Consider the following 24,425-nt stretch of genomic DNA (forward strand, 5'->3'; position numbering starts at 1 on the left):
GAGTACAAGAAGTAAATGGTTGTTTTTAAAGATGTAAAAGACAGCTGACAATTTAAAGTTAAAATATAAGAGACAAAATGACATTGATAGTATCCAATATGAGTTAAAAAACACAAAGAGAGTGTCTAGAGGTCTAAAGGAAGTAGAAAAAAAGTGAAAAAGGAAAGAACCATCAAGAGCACCAATACTGAACACATCTGTGGAATTTCGGAAGGAAAGAGCAAGCAGGTAGGGAAGAATCTTTACAGGAAAAACTACAGAATTCTCCAGAACTGATGAGAAATGTAGAATATTTGGACATCTCAATGCATTGCAAGTAGAATAAATAAAAGCAAATGTCCCTTTTGAAAATATAGGTAGCCTAAATAGGTGTTTGCTATTTCATCAAAATGCTTTATAATAAATAATGTGGGTTATACACATATTGGACTACTGCAGCTGATAAAAGTGTAAAATAAATGAGCATTTCTTCAGTCTTAGCTGGCCCATTTCGTGCTCTCTATTTGTAGAATCTTTGCTTCTTATGGTTTTTCCTAGCAGCAATCACTTGTAGACAAAAGCCAATATTTGGAGTTTGCTGAAGTAAAAATATTTCCATTGCTTCCTTATCAATATTTCACTTTTGTGTAGTGGGGTCAAAGACTTCTATTCTCACAGAGCTACAAGGAGACACTATATTTCTCTATGTTCACACAAAAGTGGAAATCACTTGACATTTACCTTCTCCTCCAAACCGGCTTGATTTGGGGGGAGGAAAGCAACATTTCTCAAAACTGCCTAAAAGGTAGTTGGATAGAGACCAAAGCCAGCCAAGGGGCGGAGTCGGAGGGAAGAGGAAGGACAAGAGGTGAAACAAACACAGTTTTGGTCAGGACACAAACTCTGTTCAAATGCTGGCCTGGGGATTATCGATCAGCAGCCTTTAAAACGCGCCTGTCGCTGAGCCTCAACACGGAGCACGCACAGTTCTTAGGAACACAGCTGCCCGGCGGCACTGCCCGCGCGGTCCCACGGGCCGGGCCGTGCCTGGAGAGCCGAGCCGCAAAGCCCGGGCCCAGGACGAACTCATTCCTCCCAGCAGTGCTCCCTTCCTTGCAGGTGGTGTGACCGTACTGCATCAGGGCCGGAAACCCAGGCGGTCAGTATGCATATTACAGACTGTTAGCATCCTGTCAAATCTACGACACTGTCAACTCTACACCCGTGCCCGTGGTCCTGTCCCCACTTATTAACTTACCTTTCAAAAAGACAGAAGGACCACGCACACCAAACACAAAGCTAAAGGAGCAGAGTCCTTTCTGCGGCCCAGATAAATACATCACTGTCATTTAGCAGGCCTCGGTGTTCAGCTGAATCTTTTCCAGCAGAGCTGGGAAGGAAAAGGGGCTGAAAAGAGAGCGACAGCTCATTGACTTCCCATGCATATATCTATACCATTTTAATCTTGCACATAAAAGGTCAAGCATAAAATTATTTGCTTGGAGCAGCTGTCCTGGGAGATTTGAATTAACATAGATGGAGAGCACCACAAGGAAAAAAAAAAGTTAATTTTACCTTAATTGGATTAAGCCAGGTCCCATCCATACTGAGAAGATGGGGTTACAAAGGACTAGAAACTGCTAGGCTGACAGAAAGAGATTAATTCATGGGCGAGCGTCAGGTTGTTGACTAATAACATATTGATCGTATCTTTAAGATATGCAGAGTGTCTGTCAGGAAGAGAGACACTTCGGAATTGAAGATCGCTAGCCTATCTGACGTGATCAAAGTTAGATTAATAATATTAAGGAGCTGCAAGTGAGCTGCATATCGCCTTAGCAACCACAGAAATTTTCTACACGTGTCTGGGACTGACCATCATACGCAGTGGCAGTACCTGTCAGTTACAGGGAAGTGACTGATTTGTGTGGCTGTGCCGCCCTCCCCTCCTTTAATGTGTTCCTGGAGACATATTGAACCACCACAGTTTAATCCCAGTGGAGCCTGCAGGTAGTATTGCCCTTGTATTGAGGAGTTATTAAATTCTTAAGGTCACCATCAAAAAGGTTCCATTAAATTGAGTTAATAAAAACATTGGGCAAAGGTTTGCAAAGAGCACAGATGTCAAAGCTTTGGGAATTGGAATGTCTCTTATGATATCAGGCTAAAAGAGTAATTTAAATCACACTAAGGTATAAAGAAGATAAAAATTCTTCATTCTTCAGTAAATGTGCAATTTTCACACCTAATACATACGTGTATCTGTGAACACATATAAGACACTCGTTTCTTTGTTTGCCGTCTTCTTCCCTCCCTTCCTTCCCTCCCTCCCCCTACCCCCTCCTGTCTTGCTTTCTTCAGTTAAGGCCGAATTTTATTCTTTAAAAATTGAGACACCTAGGAAATAACACCTGCAAGTAAAGACCCAGAGAATTTCTGGGAATTTTTTGTATGTGTGAGGACAGGTTTTTTTTTTTTTTTTAAGGAAACCCAAAAGGAAAGGAAGGATAGAAGGCACTTGATTTCGGACGGCGGCCTGGCTTGCCCGGGTGAAGCCTGTGGACGGGGATTAGGAAAAGTCTCCAGGCTTTAGCGTGAGTGACGCGGCGACCCCGGCCCTTCGGCGCCCAGCCCGACCACGAGACGGCACTGAGGACGCAGTGGGCGTGGAGGTCAGGCCGCGCCCAGGCGTCCCACTGGCTTGCGCGGTGACAGTACCTCCTTCGTCTTCCACTTGGGAGGCAAGAGGAGCAAGACGCACGGCGGCCAGCCTTATTGCGGGAACACGCTGGGACCCGAGGGCTCACTCCAGGCACAAGACGGGACATTCTGGATTTTCCGGGAAAATCCAAGAAGGGATTTTATAGAGAATGTGTGACTCCTTAGAATGAAGTTACCAAACTCTTTTCAACGACCTACTCTAGAAGCGAATGTCATTTCTTGCCTAATCGGATCTCTAGTTTTTCCGGGGCACAAGAGTACCCAAACAGTCTCTATTTTCTAGCTTCGCTGTGTTCTTCAGCCATGGGACCCTGTCCCCGTTTAGGGACAGGCCCAACACATGTGGGGCCCAGGGTACATGAAGCTACGCAGGGGTAGTAAGGGAAAGGGCGTGCTCAGAAGGGAGGGAGAATGTCCTGTTGAAGGTACTGTATACGGTACGAAGTGATTCTTTTTCTGCCTCTCTCAACTTACCAGGGGTTTTTGTATTTGCTAATTAATGTCCTTCTAAGTAAAGAAAGTAGAGATTTTGATTATTAACGTGATTTTACTGCTCACATTTACTTTGATCACTACCAGCTTTAAATGCTAATACGAGGGTATTCAATGAAAATGAGGAATAACGGGAATTACACAAGGGGTCTCCTAGCTCGTGCACGCCTTCGAGTTTCATTCTTACCAAAACAGCAGAAGCCCTTCTCAGCGCTCACTCAACCGCTTTCTGTTTCACTCCTTGATGTGGACACGCTCTACCGATACTCTGTCCCCTTAGCTTATTGACGAGTAAGGAAACACCGAAAGCCAAAGAATCCGTGAGTCGTTCTCTTCCCGTTTCCTTCCATGTTACCATCTCCGCAGAAGCATGAGATGGATTTTTCTGTTCTGATTTCTGAAAACACCGTCGCCTTCCTCGTGCGTCCCAGGAGGTGGTGATTCAAACCACAAGTCGGGCCTCGCCGCAGGGCCGCGGGCAGGACCAGCAAGGCAGCTGGAGCTGGAAGGCCCGCATGCCCTGTGCGCCGCGTCCACTCAGTGTCCAGGAGACTTCATCAGCAAAACCAAAAGCCCGAAGAAAAATATTAAGAATTTCGAAACAGCGACAGAAGATCATTAAAGTAAAATGTGGGAGGGTTCTGGGATTTCTTCCATAGCTCCGCATACATTTAATTTGAATCCTCTGCTTACTGGCTCCGTGCAGTGAAATATTCGCTTTTTTCCTCTGCTGCACTTTGATCTTTGTTGAACAATCTGTGACTGACTTAAAAAAAGTAACGTGAGACAGACAGCACCTTTGTGTCTGCAGAGAGATTTATGGGCCGAAGAACGAGCAGCAAATGTTTGTACATTGTGCATGAACTCATGGTCAACATACTAAGGTGATGGTCGTTTGAACGCTGTTGTTGGGCGACTGGTGCAGTTCACGCCACAGAAACTGCCCTTCGTGCCTGCGGGAACCCTGCAAAGTGAGGGCCGCCCGTACGCACTGTCTCACACGTTTTCATGGCGTCAAGAATCTAGAAGCGGCTTAGAGTTCTGGTTCAAGGCTTCTCACGAGGTCGCAGTCCAGGTCATGCGAAGGCTTGGGCGGGGCCGGGGAATGCCTGCCAAGGTCGCTCACCAGCACACCTGGCAGGCGGGGGTCGGCTGTTGGTGGGAAGGTCAGTTCCTGCTTCCACGGCCTTGTCACAGAACAGCTCTGCCAGCCTCAAAACAGGGCGCCGGGCCGCTCCAAAGGCGAGCGGTCCCAGAGGGAAAGGCGGAGGCTGGCACGCCTTAGGAGGGACCACGACAGAAGCCACACCCCCGCACTCCCATAATATCCGGTCAGTTACGGCCATGAGCCCCATTCAGTAGGGGGGTGACATATGGGGACCAGCATCGTCGAAGACCGTCTTGGAGACCGGACACCACATTTAGCAACAGAGAGCCTGGGCAATGATGGAAAGCAGAAAACGACCCCCAAAAGCCCAACAAACCCACGTATGACTCAGGTGGGCTGGACCAGAGGTTAGCTTTAGGGTCTTGATGCTCATTTGATGCTTTTAGAAGACAGAGACCTATCTTTCTAGCAGGCACTTAATAAACTTGATTAGGATATTCTGTGCTCCCCACCATAAGCATGCCACGTTTGAAGGCCCCTCAAAGCACACACCGAGTCTTATTTATCTTTCTATGCATAGAATTTAAAACAGGGCCCAGTTCATAAAATAAGCCTGATAGATGCTCTTCAAAGAGTAAAATTTAGATCTAAGAACTTCAAGTGATAATGCTGGTGACTTTATGTTTTCCTTTAATATTGTCCCAGTATATCTTCCTATAGGAGAAATTACTGGGTATATATAAAAGTAAGAAAATTTTGAGAATGTGAATATATTTCATTTAAAACTGTTTATCTTAAAAAGATGTGAACCTTGAGGGAAGAATTTAACAGTGAATATTTCAAAATCAATGACACATTAGTAAGAGAGACATGTTGATTTTCACTTTGTGCATCTCACATGTGACCATAGATAGTTGCCAATTATACCCATAAGGTTTATTAAACCCAAAACTAATTAAGGAAACTACCAATTAAAAAAACCACAGCCAACAATAATTATAAAAGTGTGGCACTGAAATAGGACAGTTCAGATAAAGATTCCTACCTATACCTGTTTCTAATATAATTAAGATTGCCCTGTTTAATCTGTGAGGAAATTAGCTGACATTCTAAAAAAAATGTTTGTAAGATTATATTCCAATTGAAAAGCATGCACTGGTTTTCAATTGGAATCCCTGCCAAGGTAGCTCACCAGCACAGAGAAGTTTTGATGTCAACTTCTAATATAAAAAATAAAACTGGAAAATATGTAGATGGACATATTAATATATATTAATTTTGGATGACAGCTTTGTAAGAATGATATGAAAGATAAAATCCTTGAAATTATTAATACATTTTATTTATAGAAATACATTCTAAAATCATCTTTTGCAAGACTAAAAACACTGTAAGTTAAAATTAGACCACAAAGCAAAACTTTTATCATGTACTAGAGACAAAGTTTTTATAGCTTCAATGTGTAAAGACAATAGTAATATAAAATAGAAAAAATATTATTGATCCAATAAAATAGGGTAGTATTATTAAACAACAATATGCTAGGAGACTGAAACCTACCTTTATAGCAAACATGTAATAAACTTAATTGGCTGTAATATCATGTACTCCTTGCCATAGACACACTGTAAGGCCCCTCAAAGCCCACACCAAGGCCCAAGTCCTACTGGTCTTCTTATGTAAGAATTTAAAATAGGGCCTAGTTGTGACACACGCCTAATAAATGCTCTTCAGAGAATAAATGGTAGAAACAGTGTGCACAGGTTCAGGGTCATTTCCCAAACCACACACCAGAGGGGCGAAGGCCCCTCAATATCTGAGTTTTCTGACCCCTCCGCCCCGAGTGTGGTTGTTTTTGTTTGTTAGCATTATTTCCCATGTGACTTTCTGTGACAATCTTTGATTTTTTTTTTTTTTTGAGGGAGGAGTGCCTTCAAATGCAATGAGAAAGGAAAAACAGAGGCATTTTTTGAGCATGTATTAGTTACAACCGAATGCATTGAGCAAACCGCTGTTGCCCAGTATGTACGGGTACGCTGCTTAGAGAAGGCGATGGTAGAATTATTAAAGACAACATATGGCAGGCGCCTTAAAGCTCCAGGGTGACAACGAAAACATATGACTTAAGCTCATTATAAGTATTTTCTAAGATCCTCTTAATTGCTGCAGTAATTAAAATTTACCAATTTTTGTGAAAATGCCAACTGACATTACGGTGGAGTGATTATATGCTTTACATTATTAAATTTACAGGAAAACACATTTCAAAGTATTTATATGCATGTCTGTATATCTACTATCCTTATATTTTGATCTCTATGTATGTAGACATATATATAGCTGTATATAGTATACGTATAAGAAATCTTATAACTTAATCCATCTCCTACAGAGTTGCTATGTCTCCTTTTTATTTTCTCCACATTTTAACCTTGTCCTTCAATATTTTTTGATTAGTAATATATACAATGTGTAGTGTTTGCAATCTGCTGGGATAGAGTAATAATTAGCATTAAGAAAAATTATTAATTCAGATCAACAGGACGGCTTCGCTTTCCAGATCACAGAGTACTGCTGGTAACACGACTGTGATTAAAAGAAATGTTTGCTGGATTAAACTACAAATGAAAATATAATAATATGTATTAACGTTTTAATCCTGGGATCCCACACAACAGGTAAAAAAAAAAAAAAGGAAGCTTTCCAGGAGAAAAAAAATATTTATTTTAACTCTAAACCTTTCATGTTGTTAGGTATTTGGGTTACCCTTGAGGAGGGTTGTTTTAGCAATAGCATTTTAAATTCATCACAACATAACCACTTGAAATTGCCTTTCAAATAAGGGTTTAGTTTTTATTTGTTTAATCAATCCAAGCTTTACGAAAACTCTTGAAGGGCTATAAATAGCTACAATTTTTAAGAAAAGAATATTTAATATCATAAAGAAAATGTTTTCCATAAATTTTATAAAATTTGAACACTAGTTTTCTTATACATTATAGTCCAAGAGGATCATATAAAATATAAAACGTAAATGTCTTTAACTCTTAGTATTGGGGGAAGAAATGTAAGCTCCTTCTAACTGCTATGTATGTGTAACAATCTAACCGCTATGAATATATAACAATGCATATAGTTAAGTAACATAACTTTCCTTGCTTTGATTTATGGAACATTTGTTGAGGTCGAGGCATAGACACAAGGTAAAGGCTCCATAGATATTCACTGATGACAAGGAATGACAGTAGAAGTGAACAGGATATGGGAGGTAAAGCTACAAACACGCAAGTGTCCAGTGTTTAGCGTCAGCATGTCTCTGAAACAAAGTTGAATTGTGGAAAAGTACAGGCCCCAGAGTCAGGGCGCCTGCACTTCAATTGCTGTTCCGAGCATGGTGTTGTGCAAGTTGACTCTCCTTGTTGTTGCTTCATTTCTCAAGTGTAAGCGAGGAACTCTCACTCTATCTTACAGAAATAATGTCATGACTTTCTGAGTTAAAGAATACCAAATACTTTCCAGATTTCCTAAAAAACTGTGTTCAATAAATATTTTCTGTAATTAATTTTAGTTATTATTATTAAATCTACCTCAAAACTTCGGAGATAATACTATCATAGCTTTACTGAGGTATAGTTCACATACCATGAAATTCATTAATTGGGTGTTTACAAATCAATGGCTTTTAGAATAGGCACAGAACTGTGCAACTATTACCAAAATCTGATTTTAGAACATTTTCAACATCCCCAAAGAAATCCCATACATATTATCAGGCATTCCCCCTTCTCCCTCTCTCCCCAGACAGGCAAAATTCACTTTCTGTCTTGATATATTTGCTTCCTTTGGGCAATTCCATATGAAATTAATATGTGGTCTTTCGTGCCTACCTTCTTTTACTTGGCATAATATTTTCAAAGTCCATTCATGTGGTAGCATGCCTCAGAACTTAACTCATTTTAATGGCCATATAATATCCCATTGTTTGAATATTTTGTGTTGGTCATCTATCATCCATTGATGGACATTTGGTTTGTTTCCACTTTTGCACATCATGATAGTGCTGCTATGAACATTTTGTAAACATACCTCATCATTTCTCTTGGATATATGAGTCTGTCCAGAAAAAAATCCAGCCATTATTACTATAATGAGAACGGCTTGCTGGACATTGATGTAACCTTGCAGCCACGAGAGTGGACTGGAATGTGCATGCATGAATAATGACACCTTCACTGTGCTAGTCAGTGGGGGCAGTAGAAGCTTTTGGGTGAGCATGTGTACTGTGTGGCCATCACATTCAAAATGATTGAGCAAGTAGAGCAATGAATCTGCATCAAATTTTGCTTTAAGCTTGAACATTCCTCTGCGGAACCTATTTGGATGATTCAGAAGGCTGCAGCTACGGGCAACTGGTGATTGGCAGCTTCACCATGACAACACGCCCACTCATGCCTCACATCTCATGCAGAGTTTTTTGGTGAAACATCCACTCACCCAAGTGACTCAGCCCCACGATAGCCCAGATATGGTGTCCTGTGACTTCTAGCTTTTCCCAAAACTAAAATCACCTTTGAAAAAAGAGAAGAGATTGTAGATGGTTGATGAGATTTGGGAAAATATGATGGGGCACCTCATGGCATTTGGGAGACCTGAGTGAGGTCCTAAGATGCCTACTTTGAAGGGGACTGAGGTGTCATTGTTCTATGCACAATGTTTCTTGTATCTTGTATCTTCTACAATAAATGTCTCTATTTTTCATATTTCATTGTTGGATGCCTTCTGGGCAGACCTAGCACACACCTGAGAGTGGAATTGCTGAGTCACATGGACACTCAGTTCAGTATTTTGTCTATCTGCCTACCTAATTATTTTCCTAAGTGTCTGCATCATTTTGTATTTTTAACAGCAATGAATGGAGAGTCCCAGTTCCTCCACCTCATTGTCTGCCTGCTTCATTTTAGCTATCCTTGCAGGCAGGAAGCAGTGTCCTATGGTTTGGCTTTTAATTTAAATTTTCCCCGTGATAAAGGATACTGAGTGTATTTTCATGTAGGGTGTTTTTTTTGTCTTTTATATATTTTATTTGGAGAGATGTTGATTCAGGCCCTGTGTCTGCTTTTTAATTGGGTCATTTGTCTTTTAATTGGGTGGTAAGAATTCTTTAATCGAGATATAGTTTCTTGTCAGATAGATGACTTGGAAATATTTTCTCCTATTTTGTGGGTGTGTTTGTTTAAATTTATGAAGGGTCTCCTTTGAGGCACTGAAATTTTGAATTCTGTTAAACTCCAATTTATCTATTTTTCTTTTGTCAAGATCACAGATATTTACTCCTATGTTTTCTTGTAGAATTTTTCAAGTTTCACTCATATGCACGTTTGTGATTCATTTTGAGTGTTTTGCTTTGTTTTGGTTTGGTTTTTTGCATGGCGACAAGTTTGGGTACAAATGCATTATTTTGCATGTGGATATCCAGTTGTTCAACACCATTTGATGGAAAAACTAATTTTACCCCCATTGAGTTTTGTTGGTACCTCTGCCAAAAGCAATTGATCACAACTATAGGGTATTTCTTGGTTTCTAATTCTAATTCATGTTTTATCTGTTTCTCATTTGCCAGTACAACACTGTCTTGGTTACAGTAGTTTTGTGGTATCTGTTGGGAAGTGTGTCTTCCAACTTCATTCTTTTTTTAAAGATAATTTTGGTTATTCTGTGTCCACCCAATTTCTATGTGAACTTATGGATCAGTTTTCCAATTTATGCAAAACACCAGCAGGTATTACAAAGGGGTTGCATTGAATCCGTACAGCAGTTTGGGAGTATTGCCATTCTAACCACGTTAAGTTTGAAACATGAGATGTCTTCCCATTTGTTTAGATCTTTAATTCTCTCAGTATGTTTCAAAATTTTTGTCGTACAAGTCTTACATTTCTCTAGTTAAACATATTCTTAGGTATTTCATTTTTTGTTTTATTGGGAATGGAATTGTTTCTTTATTCGATTTTCAGATTGTCAATTGCTCAAATATAGAAACAAAGTTGATTTTTATAAATATATCCTGTATTCTGCCATATTACTGAATCCCATTATTAGTTCAGATACTGTGTGTGTGTGTGTGTGTGTGTGTGTGTGTATTCCTTTGGGTTTTCTCTTCCAAAATTATGTTGCCTACAAATAAAAACTAGTTTTACTTCTTCCTTTACAATATGGATGCATTTTAATTTTTTTCTTATCTTAGCCATTGTCATGGCTTGAACCTTCAGCATAGTGTTAAGTAGAAGTGGCAGGAGTGGATATCCTTTACTTGTGTGTGATTTCAGGAGGAAACACTTGGTCTTTCTTCATTAAGTATCATGTTCGTTGTGAGCAAGATACAGATATTCTTTTTCAGGCTAAGGGAGCGCCCTTCTGTTTCTGGTTGTTAAATAGCTTTATCAAAAAAAAGGTGATCTGGGTTGGGGGGGTTGGTTTCACCTCATGACTAATGTGAACATGGAAAATATTGAGCCAGTAATAGTTTGATGAAGAATCTTTGTAATATGAGAATATGTTATTTAAAAAATATCTAATAAAGATGGACACTATATCATCAGTGCAAAGATAAAATATATAACACATTTAACTTGATCACGATCTAAGTTTTGCAAAGGGACAGAACAATTAGGTAAATAGTTGTGGATAAAATGATGAAAATCCTCTTTATAAAATATTAAAACGGGTCACAAATGTTTGATCATCTGAATTACCTCATTAAACATCTAAAGTTATGGTATGAGTTTTTAACAGGTAAACACCAACTTACCCTAAAGCGGAGGACATCAGCTTTCCATGGCAGATAAGTAATTAATGCAGCTTTTGATTCTAGGTTTAATAATTCATTTGCCTATCAATGCCACTATAAAATCCCAGAAGCACTTTACAAAATCTGCAATGAGATAGAGTGAGCAGGTGTTATTAAGAGAACATGCAAGTTTCCTTAACAAAATGCCAGAAGTTGATTGTCGACCAACTGGGGAAGACCTGTGAGATCCTTCCAGTGTACACAAAAGGAATGAGTCCATAATTAAATTACAGTTAATCACAGATGGTAATTTTACAGCAGGTGCTCAACTTTAGAAGTGTAGCTAAGGACTACTTGTGTTCCAGCACAGTGCTCAGCCCCTGCTGCTTGCCTGGCAATATTTTATGGTTAGAAAAATGGTTCTTTATGGTGGAAATTTTATTTCCTATATTTCTGAAGTAGATGAAATGTTATGTCATGTAAATGGTCATATAAATTTGGTTAGCATACACACTCAAGGTATTCTGGTATTTTTTAAAAATCAAAGAAAATATAGTTTAAAGATTGCTGATCATAAACTTAAACCCCCTTGATTCAAAAATAGTTGTCATACAAAGGTATTAGCAGGATTATATGGAATAACAGCCAAATTTTAAGAATTCTAGATTCCTCAAATTTAGAAAAATGTAATAACTTGTTAACAACACCTTCAGTGACAAAATATAGGCTTATCTTGTCACATTTTACCTTTAAACAAGTAAAAACAAAAATCAATTGGTAATATAACTTTGAATTATTGGTAATCATCAAAATGTATTAGGGAAGGAACAGAATAAATAATAAATAATAATAAAACATTTAAAATTCACATTGACATTCTGTAAGTAACAACTTTGTTCAGCAAAGCAGGTTCCTTTTCTGAAAATCAAAACTATGAAGCTGATCTGGAGACATGCATTCCAGGGTCTAGTTATGAAACATCTACCAAATGCAATATGTGTGGCTAAACGCAAGTGGCTGTCAGCCCTTTCAGTTTGGGGATTTCATTATGAAAATTAACATACAGGAAGCCACTAATTACCCATTTCTTCCCTCTCTCTTCCCTGCCTCTCCGAACCCGCGGTTTGGAAAAAGGAGTGGAATGCTCCTCATCCGCACGGTTTTGGCATTGCTTCCTGGCAGCGCCGCCCTCAATCTGCTGTTTTCTGCAATGATCCAAATAGGTGTTTCTCTTGCACACACGCGTGCGCATGCGCACACGGGCGTCATCGACAGCCTTCCGCTGCAGGAGAAGGACCCTCCTCAGCTTTTTAGAAGAAAACTGGAAACCTCTTTCTGGGCCAGCAGGTGTGTGGGATGATGGAGCCAGTGCTGCGTCAGATCTGAGAACATGACGACCACGACGAGGCTTCGGTCAGGCCTGAGTAAACAGGGAAAAAAAAAAAAAAAACATCAGGTCAATAAACAAAACATGTAATTCAGAAACCCCAGAGTTAAATGAAAAGATTAACAAAACGGATAAGGACCTTTCAAATCAAGGCATTGGCAAGAAAAAAAAAAAGTTCAATACGTCCGTCAGGGTATTGACCTCTGACCGTTTTTCCCAAAGAGAACTTTTCCGTACAGGCTAAACTGGTCACTCTGTTAAATGTGGTTTTTGTTTGTTTATTTTTGTCTGTTTGTTTTTACATTTCCCTTAGCATTTAGCCTTTGCACGCATTATTCCATCTTCCTGGAGTGACTTCTTCCTCCTCCCACCTACAACCTGCCTGTACATCTTCCCCGGCTCAGGTAAGTAACATCTCTGATCCCTAACTTAGGTCAGATACAAGTTATATCAGGGAAGCCATTCCCAGATAACATCTACCCAATAGTCAACCATATGATTTTCTAATGTTATGTTTAAGACACTCAGTATTTGTGCCAAAATAACATTTTTGTTTGGTCTTGAAATTTTCTTTTTGTCCAATGAACTGTGCGCTGCTGACCTAGGCATAATTATATTACATCATGTCCACAGTACTCAGCATGGTGCCTGTCACATAAGTACTGGTACTGAGCAACTGTTTTTTTAATGAGTAAATATTTTATGCTAAATAGCAACAATTTTGTGGTTTTGAAGATTTTTAAATAATATCTCAATTTCTGTCTACCGTTAACTATAGAATAGAAGCACCAAGTAAGAGCACTAATAATTAGTTGTGAAATAGCTGCCACTTTTAAAATGAGAGATCTTTAATATATTTTTAATATGTACTCACTACTGGCTGTATTGTGAATACAGGAGATGTGACTTTTTTTAATGAGAAAAAAACACAGAGCTATTGCTCCGTTGACTCTCTGGTGTATGAAAATAAAAATATTATGCACATACACATTCAAATTGGATCGAAAGCTTGCGTGAGAGGAGAGAAGCATAGCTTATCTCATTCATATCTAATGGTTTATTGCCTATGTCATTTCAAAAGCTCTTTAGAATAAGCATTGATTACCTTCGTTATAAATCCACTTACTATAATTCTTGGTCTGGTGTGTACATTTTACAGTGCAGGTTTTAACAGTAAAAGGCACTTACAGAGGCTTTAAGAGATTCAATGCACAAAAAGTCACCATACCTGAGTGAATTCCATACCTCAAATAAGTCTGATACAAAAGCAAGTAGCTATAATGAGGTCTACCATCACCAACTGCACATGACCTACATTTTAAAAACACCCCAGTGAGTAAATGCTTTGAAGATAAAGATTGTATTTCCTAAAAAGCTACCATGGCAACGAATTTCCTATTAGTCAAAAAGATGTTTAGACATTTATGGAGTGTGTTTTCTAAGGAGTGCCCAACTCTTTAAAAATTACAACCTTATTTGTCATCATATCTCAGCTGTAAACAGATTGACCCATACCTTTGTCCTGACAAAATATTAAGGCGTAAATTAGTGAAATGCTTTGCCTATATTTTGTTAAATGTTATGGAAGCAGTCCATTTTATATTTTAAATTTACTTACTAAATTGTATTCAAATTTTTAAATTAAAAACACTATGCTTCATGAAATAAACACACAGAGAATGTTAAATAGAACACCTGTCCTCGGGTATTTTCAGGGATTAAGTGCCCCACCATTCTGGCCTACAGAGCAAGGATGGTCGCTCAATTAACTCCAAGTCAGTTATTTAAGTGGAAATTTAAATTCTAACATTTTCAACATAGTTGATAACATACAGGTCTCAAGAAAGCAGGTTCAAATTTCTCTTGAACAATCCTAAACATAAACTAAACATATGTTTAGATGGATGTATTCACTTTACAGATGAGAAAAATGAAGATCTTAAATTACAATCTCTCAATCCCTAATTCTCCTTTACAGAAAACCTTAAGGATATAGCAAAATTCTTTACTTGTGGCTTAATTGTAAGCTTACAACTTGATGGCCCAATAGGCAAATGTTAGGCAGTAATATTTTATCAAAGAAATGGAACCAATGCTATAGACTGAGTAAATTAACAGAAACATGTAATTTCTGTTCTTTCCTTGAAAAGTAAGATCAAAGGAATCCCTTTTACTGATTCTTTGGTTTGTATACTTACTACTTCCCGATGTTAAGTGTTTATCACTGGTCATTTATAACTGCTCTTTTATTGATGAATGTCTTATAGAGGAGAGAGTATAGCTCTGCTACATGTAGAGTAGATGTCTAGACTGTCTCTAAATAATTGTAAGTAATTGGTACAAAATACTTCTTTAGGAAACTGAAAGAATCTATTATGTGTTTATTTTGGAAAATGTTAAGTGAGTTACCTGGTGTATGAGGAAGAGGGTTGGCAACGAAAAAGTCAAGTAATTTCTTACATAAACCACTGCAAAATTAGAGAGAAAACAATTTGTCAAAGAAAAAAAGTGTGGGGAAATGAATACATCACAATATAAGTAAAATTATATTTAAAAAAGAAGCAGAATCAATTCTATCAAACATCAGGTCAGGGTAGTAAAGTATAATCTCATGAAAGTCTTTTAGGCTGCTGAAAAAATCTGTCAGAAGCAAAGACAGCCAGAGAGATCGCAGCTCCAGAGTCAAGGCAACAGAGATGTTAGGTAGATAATTAATACATGAGAAGAGGACCAAAAAAAAAAAAAAAACACAAATAGAACAGAAAAAATGGAAATGATGTAACAAAAATGAAAGAAAATTTCTGTTTGGAAGATATGTTGTGAAAAAACAGAAAACAAAATTAAATAAAAATAGTCATTACAGTAATATACTCATCTATAAAGGTCTTATGGACTAACATAATAATCATTTTGATATGAGATCAAATCTAAGAAACACAGTTATGAAAGTTTATAAAGTCATGTATATGTGTTAAAAACATGAACATATAATCTTTAAAAATGGTTACCAAAAACAAATAGTTGGCCCAAATTCGAAACGTGGATGTAAAAAAAGTGTTATTTGGCTGCTTTCAGCATTAACTACACTGACATGCAGAAAATGATCCTGACTAGGAAGGGAAAACAGGATTTTTGGAATAATATCTGAGTATCCTCAGCATTTGACAAGGACCAGGAATCAGGCATCTTCTAGTTATTTATCTAGGTCATCAAAAATAAATGAAGGCCCTACTGTGTGCCAGGAGCTCCACTAAGTGCTGGGAGATATACTGGTGAATAAAAAAATACATGTTTTCCTGTAAACCAAGCAGAAGAAAGGCAGGACTCGCAGGAGACTCCGGAGACAAGATGTGCTGTTCGTTTGTGAAAGTTTTAAACACCAGCGGCATTAAGGACGGTTTTATGCTGTTGAAAAGGAGCCAGTCACGAGAGAAACGTGATGGGGCAAGGCAGAGAGGGGCTCATCACAGCAATGAAATCCCTCTGTGACTTCATGCGAACAGCAGAAGGAGAAAGAAATGCCTAAAATTTTGGAACTGTCTGTCACTAGGATCTACCCAGTGTCATGCGCAGTGTCAGGTCCCCAGCGGAGAAGAGGCAGCAGGCGGGGAGGGAGGAGGGTCGAGAGCCGCTGGGAGTGTTTCGGCTCACTCACGGCCGTAGGCCAACCGGGCTGCCCGCCAGCTAGCAACGGCACTCTTTTAAAACGGACGCTAGGTATAGAAGTTGCCAGAAGGAAACCAAACGGATCCTGGTGATTGTCTTCCACGTTCTTCACAGGTTTATGCAAAGCGTCATTTTTATAAAGTCGTCTAAAATGCTATTATGTAAATGCGTATTATAATAAATAGTGTATGGTGATGCAAATGACCATCGAAGAAATAGCAATTCATAATTATAAGCTGTTTTGTAGCTGCTTGGGCTTTATTTTCCTATATCAAAATAGTATTACCAAAATTTTAGTGTCATTTTTTTAATGTGCATTAAAATGTAATTATTAGTAAGACAACCATTTGCAAACATAAGAGTGTGAATGAAGCACGTAGTGCCGTGACTGGGTCATGGAGAACATTCATTAAATGTTAACTGTAATTATCGTCATTTGCATTATCTGCTACTTCCTCAATGTAGCAACAACATTGACCAAAAAAAAAAAAAAAATTAGCCCAGAGAGTGAATTCAAATAAAATATTGCTTTTATTAAAAAATGGCAATAACATACAAATTATAAAAATGATCTATGAAATAAATATTATTAACTATGCCCAAGGCATAAAGTTATTATTGACTTTACTTGGTTTTCTAATCAACCTGCTTTTTGATATTCGCATCAGAAATCTTAATGTGAAATCTGCCACTTTACGCATTTTGTTATTTTTCCCCTTATGCTTCTATTTAGCCCACAAAACACATATATGCCTATGAAATGAATGAAACATCAAGTTTTGTGATATAAAGTTAATGTTTTGGAAGCACAAATGTTAATAGAAATATTTTAAAAGGCACTATAGAGATTTGGATATTGGTGCTAATGATAATATAATGCCTGATTCTTGAGATTATCAGTGAAGCTGATATAACCGTGTACATATATATATATATATATATATTCCTCTAATATCTTAATTAAATTATAGTATAAGTGGCAGAACTACCAAAGTAAAATTATATTCAGGCACATTCTCACTGATTATATTGTCTAAGAGATTGATGGGACAATATTACTTTCATATTTATGAGAGAAGAAAGAGAAAAAGAATTTTTTATGTTCTCTAAACGTGAATGAAATTCTTAATCAAATTCTGACAACTGTATTTAGAATTTCCAGGAAGCAAAAGAGCCATATATTTGAAATACACAGATTTGGACACCTATAAACAATTTTAATTATGATGTATAAAACCTATTTTTTTCCTGGAGGAAATAAACTTCTTATCAGAACTTAATCACCTATAAACTTCTGTTTGCTTCTCACAATTATACATTCTTTCTTAATCACTACATTGCCTAATGGTCTATGTGAACATGATTGTCTATTCAATATATTATGGCATATAATAAGATATATATGGAGCAAGGGAGTCAAGTATATATGCATAGATATGGCACAGAGACCTGAACATGCTGAATTAGATCTGTACAGTTGGCAATAGCAAGAGACTCACTAAATTTCCAGCAGACCAGAAAATGGCCACACCACAAGCAAACAAACATCTTATCAGTCTGGATGGCAAACAACTTTGAGAACAGGTTAACATCTCCTCTAGAATTTGTAGTATTTCTTTGAGAGTATTGATGTCAATCTTTCAATTCATGTTAGACACAACCTTTCTTACCTTTAAACTAGTAATAAACATTTTCAAGGACTGGAAGAATTGAGGTGTATCTATAACAAAAATTTTTAAAGTCTAATGCAGAAACGTGATAGAATAAAGCATGTTAGATGTTATATGCATATAACTTAATTAGCATGTAATTTATTACTATTTAATACAACAGATAGAGCTGTATTTTGATGCTGTGTGCATTAGTCATACACAGCATACATGAGCTGCCACAGCAAAAACCATAGACTGGGCTTAAACAAAAGAGAATTATTTCCTCTTAGTCCTGGAGGCTAGAAGTCCAAGGTCACAGCGGCAGCAAGGTCAGGTTCTGGCAGAGGCTCTCTTCCGAGCTGTGCCTCACAGGGCAGAGCGAGCCAGGCTCTCTGGTCTCTCATAAGGGACTGATCTTATAATGAGAGTCCCTCCCTTTGTGACCTCATCCGCACAGAATTCCCTCCCAAAGGCTCCATCTCCAAATACCATCACGCTGGGGGCGAGGGCTTCTGGGATGAATTTTGGAGGAACATCCTTTAGTCAAAGTGCTGTGTGCATAGCCCAGTGCAGGGTGGCCATAAAATCTGTCCTCTGAATTGGAACGCAGTCCTTCTTTTGAGCAAGAAACGGATGCTGGTTATAAACAAGAACCGTTGGCAACATGGACGGCCTCGGCGAACAGATGGGGTCACCCTCTCACACATCACGCCCTTAAACACAGAAATCACTTTCTAAGTTTAATGTGTCTGCTAAGATTTTTCCTAGCAGGCTAGAGCACACGGTGCTGTTAACCGAAAGCCTCTGAACAGAGTGCAGGTATTGTTTTTGCATCTAGTAGAGAAAGATCAAGGTCAAGGGAGCACTGGTTGCAAGTTCACGTTCAGCGTGGTGCTGCTGGTTTCGTAAACAGTATAAACTAGAGATAACGGCGTGAGTCTCAGTTTCTGCCTCAGGGACAGCGCAGAAACTCCAGCGCGCCGGTTACGATTGTAAGTCATGGGAATATACTGCCCAGGTTTGTGTCCCAGCTATACGTCTCACTACTATGCAACATTGTTTACAATACTGGGCAACCTTGACTAAGTGCCTTAATTTTCCTGTGCTTCGGTTTCCTCATTTCTAACATTTGGGCCGCAGTGGTATCTATGTCACAGGTTGAATAATGGTTGTGTGCGTGCGTACACGCAGAGGAGGAGCAGGTGTGTGCAGTAGATCGGTGTGTCCTACAGATACTACTTTGGTTTTCTATCTTTCTATTTTAATATTGTTAATTCACCAAAGTGCAGAGATCTTAAAAACAGGATGCTTGCAGATGTAGGCCCATTGTTTGGAAATACAAATTGACATATAAACTGTATGGCCTCCCGTTTATGACACGGGACGGGAGAAGGAAGCCAGATATTGGCTTGGGAATGTCGATGCTCCCGAAGTCTTCAGGAGTATTGTAATTCAATAGGTGATTTTGCGTGATAGTCATATAATGTAATGTAGGATCTTGTATATGTATGGTACATGGGAAAAAGAAGTCATTCGGTTGTTTATTTGTATGTATATGTATTTCACATAATTTATTGTTACATACATGTTTCCTTAAATATTCACACAATTGTGCTAGTGACAAGTATTGAATAACACCATCTTTTATTAATGATCATTATATTATCTCTTTCCAGCAATGAGTTTTTGCATACATCTGAATCTGAACTGTTGTGCATCATTGATTTACTTCTGCTTTTAATTGTAACATTCTATTCTGCATTTTAATTGTGAGATATTTCACACAACACAGAAGAGAGGAAAATATATCATAAAATAAATACACAGCACAAAAATTGTAATTACTGTTTTAATATCTGGAAGGTAAACCGCTGCCATTATTTTTTCCCAAACTGCGTTGACCAGTATCACCTTATTATTCTTCTATTCAAACTTTCTACATCACTTTCTTTTTATTTCCAAGAAAACAATGTACCAGGTTTCAATGGAGCACATAAAACCAGAAATATTCTTCATCTTTCTCATAATTAATATTGACTGTAATGTCTTTAAGTAGCGAGTCGTGATGAAAGGGCCTTTGCAATTGTTGACTCCCTCTGCTGCTTTAAGTTGTGTGTTTGGATGAGTTTAAATTTTCTTAGCCACCTAGATAGCACCTCGGTGCTATTAAAAACACTTCAATGTTTTCATCGAAGACACGAGTTTCCAAAGCCGCTTCTCGGGGAAACTTTGCCCACCACTGCTTTTCATACAGTAAAGGCCACAAAAAGAGGTCTGTGGATACTGCAATGCGCAGACGTGCAGTTTACATCACGTAGGGACGTGCCAGGGAGCAGTCCAGGACTTGGCATGATGGACGTAGTTCCGGAGCACAGAGACCTAATACTATTCATCTCACCCAAATCTCCAAATCAGTCTCTCACCGTCCTTTCTGATGCACTGTGAAATTTCCTTTGGAACTTCTTCCCTGTTTTCCTCTCAAAGAGTAATTTAATTGATCTTGCCAGTGACTACTGTTTACTGTATTTTTCATAATGTTATAAATTTTCCTGCAGCAAAGATACTGGGTTGGCCAAAAAGTTCATTTGTTTTTGTTTGTTTTTTTTTTCCATAAGATGGCTCTAGTGGCACTTAGTTCTCTTTAACTTCATTAGGACAATTTTGTTAGATTGTATTATGACAGCTCTCGTATAAGCATGCATTTAAAAAAAATCAAAATGGGCGAATTTTTATGTAGCCATTTTAATATCGAAGGTTGAAGAAAATATGCAACATTTTTGGTATGTTATGCTTTATTATTTCCAGAAAGGGAAAAACATAACTGAAACACAAAAAACATATCTGTGCAGTGTATGGAGAAGGTGCTGTGACGGATCAAATGTGATCGTCAGAGGTGGTTTACAAAGTTTTGTGCTGGAGATTTCTCTCTGGACAATGCTCCACGGTAGGGTAGACAAGTTCAAGTTGATAGCGATCAAATCGAGACATTAATTGAGAACACTCAACATTATACCTAGCAGGAGATAGCTGATGTACTCAAAATATCCAAATCAACAAAGTTATTGATGGAAACGGAAAACGTGTCTTTTGTTTTATGGAAAAGAGCCACACAAACTTTTCGGCCCACCCAATAGTTAGGAATGGCATGACTTCTCGTTCTTCTGTAGATCATTGCCCTGTATGTTTGATCTTCAAACGTGTTCTTTTTCTCATTCTTGTTTCAATCAGCATAAATGGTAGAAAATATACTTTGTATATAAATTATTGTTTTTGTTACTATTTATCTGTAACCAACCTCCAAGTATTTCTTCTCTTTCACTCATTGACTCTTACCTATCTCTCTGAATCCATAGTCTTAACCCATTTGGTTCCTACTGATGAAACCTAATGAAGTTCCCTATCTGACACCATAGATTTACCTGCTGACAAATGCCACCCAAAGGAATAGTGATAATCTGCTCTAAGGACCTATTCTTATTGAATCAAAAATTTTCTGTTCCATGAAATAAAACATAAACGTTATCTCAGGTGATGAAGATCGATTGTAAGGCTATTTGTAACTAAAAACTACATGTTTGTAATACTGTTAGGGAACCAGGGTATGTATCTTCATGGTTTGATCGTTTGGGTTTATGGAAACGCACAGCATCATTACTAACGCAGCAGCTGAGTCCTCAGCAACTGCAGCAACCTGGCATCACACTGAACCAGCCTTTTTTGTCTCTGCCTCTCCCTTCCCACGTCCGCACGTCCACCGGCGTCTTCCTTTCTTGTCTGCCCTCCATGTTAAGGCTTCTACTCTCTCATGGGGTCTGCTTGGCGCATCACCTCTGGTTTCTCCTACTCCCCACCTCAACCTTTTTTAACTCTCCTGTCTGGATGAGCTAGCCAATCCCTTCTATGGACCAGTTTACAACGCTCATTGGGAAGTGAGCCCACATCAGGCCCGCAGTTTTCACACTGTGGCCTGTGAAATCCCGGGGGTCCCTGAGAGGCTTCAGGGAATCTGCACATTCAAGACAATGACCCCAGAGACACTGAGATTTCATTTCCCCTGTTCACTGTTCACAGCATTGACACTTGCGCCGAGGGTGTGAAAGCAGGGATCTCTGAGGTTGCTGCCGCGTAAATCAAAGCAGCAGGGGCAACCAATGGCAGGGCTAGTACTGCGAGGACTAGTACTGCTGCCTGGTGCGAGGAGTGTTCCCTCCCGTCATGCTTTCTCAGGAAAAAGGTTCCAGTTTCGCTTGGAAATGTCCTTGAAAGAGCAGGGATAATGATTGATGTTATTAAATCTCAGCCTCTCCATGCACATATTTTAAAAAGTTGACAGTGCGGAAGTCATTTGTAAAGCACTTCTGCTGCATTCTAATTCATAAAGATTTCTTGGGGGGGAAAAAAACAAACACTTGTGCAATTGAGTGGCACCCTGATTTGGAGGCTTTTTCATAGAGCATTGTTTTCCCTGGAAAGAATGACTAACAGGCCAATAATGATGACTCGAGTGTCTGTCACATACTTTCTTGAAAATGAGTGAAGTCAGCCTGCTACTTCAGGGAGAGCAAACGGGGACTGTCCCCAGAGATAACCGGTGAGCTCCAAGGTGTTCTAGACAACATGCTTTTGTCCCCTTCGAATCCAGATGTTGACATCGTAACACCCCAATGTGATAGTATTAGCAGGTGGCTCTCTGAAAAATATGTAGGACTAGATGATGTCCTGAGGATGGAGCCCTCATGAATGGGGTTAGTGCCCTCTTGGTGTCCGAGATTTTACAGCTCCCTGCTCCCCACCACGGGAGGTGACCAGGAGGTGACAAGGAGCCTGTAGTCTGCAGGCGTTACAAGGCTCTCACCGGAATTTGACCAGGCCAGCACGCTGATTTGGGGCTTTCAGCCACCAGAATTGTGAGAAAGTACACATCTGTGGCTTACGAGCCACTCAGTTGACACTCCTTTGTTACAGCAGCCCAGACTAATTTAGCCTCAAGCGAAAATGGGAACTTTGGAGAACGGTGAGGTTGGCAGCTTCCCTGTGCCTGCCAACATGGCTGACGACGTTTATGTTGCTAATGCACGTGATTTCTTGGTATCGTATAAAAAAATGTATCAACTTTTAACAATGTGCATCACTCAGTGAACCAGCCGTTTCTGAAACCCCAGTTCATTGCGTTACAAAATTATGCATGAGCAAAGGAACCATTCAAAGTACAAAAAAAGCCCATTGATTTTAACATAATAGACAATATATTCATTCATACTGTTTCACGTTCCACACACTAAAATAAACATTTAGGAAACACTTGTGGAGTTTTGGTATCATCAAAAAAGAATATCCTCAATTGTATAAAAGGCTATCAATACGCTGCTCCCTTTCCTACCGACATATCAATATGAGGCTGAATTTTCTTCATATAATTTACCCAAAGCTATGAATCCCAACAGTCTGAATTCAATCTAGATGCAAAAGTTCAACTGTCTCCTGTTATCCCAGACATTAAGATTTGCCAAATTGTAAAACAGGACCACTCTTTTCACTAATTTTTGTTTGTTTTGGAAAACACAGTTATTTTTTATTTAAAAATGTTAACTTGCAATGGACTTTAGTTAAAGTAGTTTTTAAATGACAGTAAATATTTTAAATGTCCTCAGTTTAAGTAAGAAGTGGCAGATAAAACCTGTTTAGTAAGCCCTGCTAGGCTGACAGCAGCCTCACGCATCCTATTGTACCACATCTTCTGTTTTTCCACTCACAGTTGACATTCAATATTCTTTTATGTTAATTTCATGTATACAACATAGTCGTTAGACATTTATATATTCTAAGAAGTGTTTCCCCCCTATAAATCAAGAAAGGATGTCTCTTGATTGCATCGTTCTTTCTTGTGCTTGATTTAACCTCTTGCTGTTTTGTACAGTAACATGCTACAAGTTCCAGAAGGTGGAAAAAATTAGGTTCATATCACAGAAGAATCAGTATGGCTTTGGAAAACCCAACAGCATTATAAGACACACCAAATGGTGATGATTGTCTCCCTGTCCTGCATGTGGCATGGGCGCGCATGAGCATTCTGATTATTTAATTTCTTTTCATTATGAAATAGACTCTTACCATACAAAATGAAAATAGAAAAGTCTGTCATATAATTGAACCACGCCGATGACCCAGAATGGGCGGCGGCGAGGGATGAGGAAGGGGAGGAACTGGGTCTTGGTAACAAATATTTTGGTAACACGGCTGCTTCTCAATCATGCTTCGGTAGAAGCAAGACGCGTTTCTTTACATGTAAGTTAAATCCATAAAACTGGTATTTTTAAAATCCGTTTATTTTCTGCTAATTGAACATAAAAGAAATCCTAAATTACATTCACATTTTTGTTTAGGGCAACTCAGTTTGAGTCCATGTTCTAATGCATCTCCTAAGACAATAATACAAATAAAAATTAACTATTAGGTCAAGAAGAATAGCATTTCGACATCTGAGACACTATCGGCAGGTGTCTCCACAACATTGTAAGACACCGACCGGTGAAATGTGGTGTATCCTTTGGACCCAGCACATAAATTGGTGGTTGTAGCAAAAATACTGTAAATTTTAGGGCATGCTTATTAAATCCAAGGCACTGGGCTAAATTT

Source organism: Pteronotus mesoamericanus, unplaced genomic scaffold (assembly GCF_021234165.1).
Source record: "Pteronotus mesoamericanus isolate MK-2021 breed Mesoamerican mustached bat unplaced genomic scaffold, CSHL_Meso_final scaffold_99, whole genome shotgun sequence".
NCBI classification, from domain to species: domain Eukaryota; kingdom Metazoa; phylum Chordata; class Mammalia; order Chiroptera; family Mormoopidae; genus Pteronotus; species Pteronotus mesoamericanus.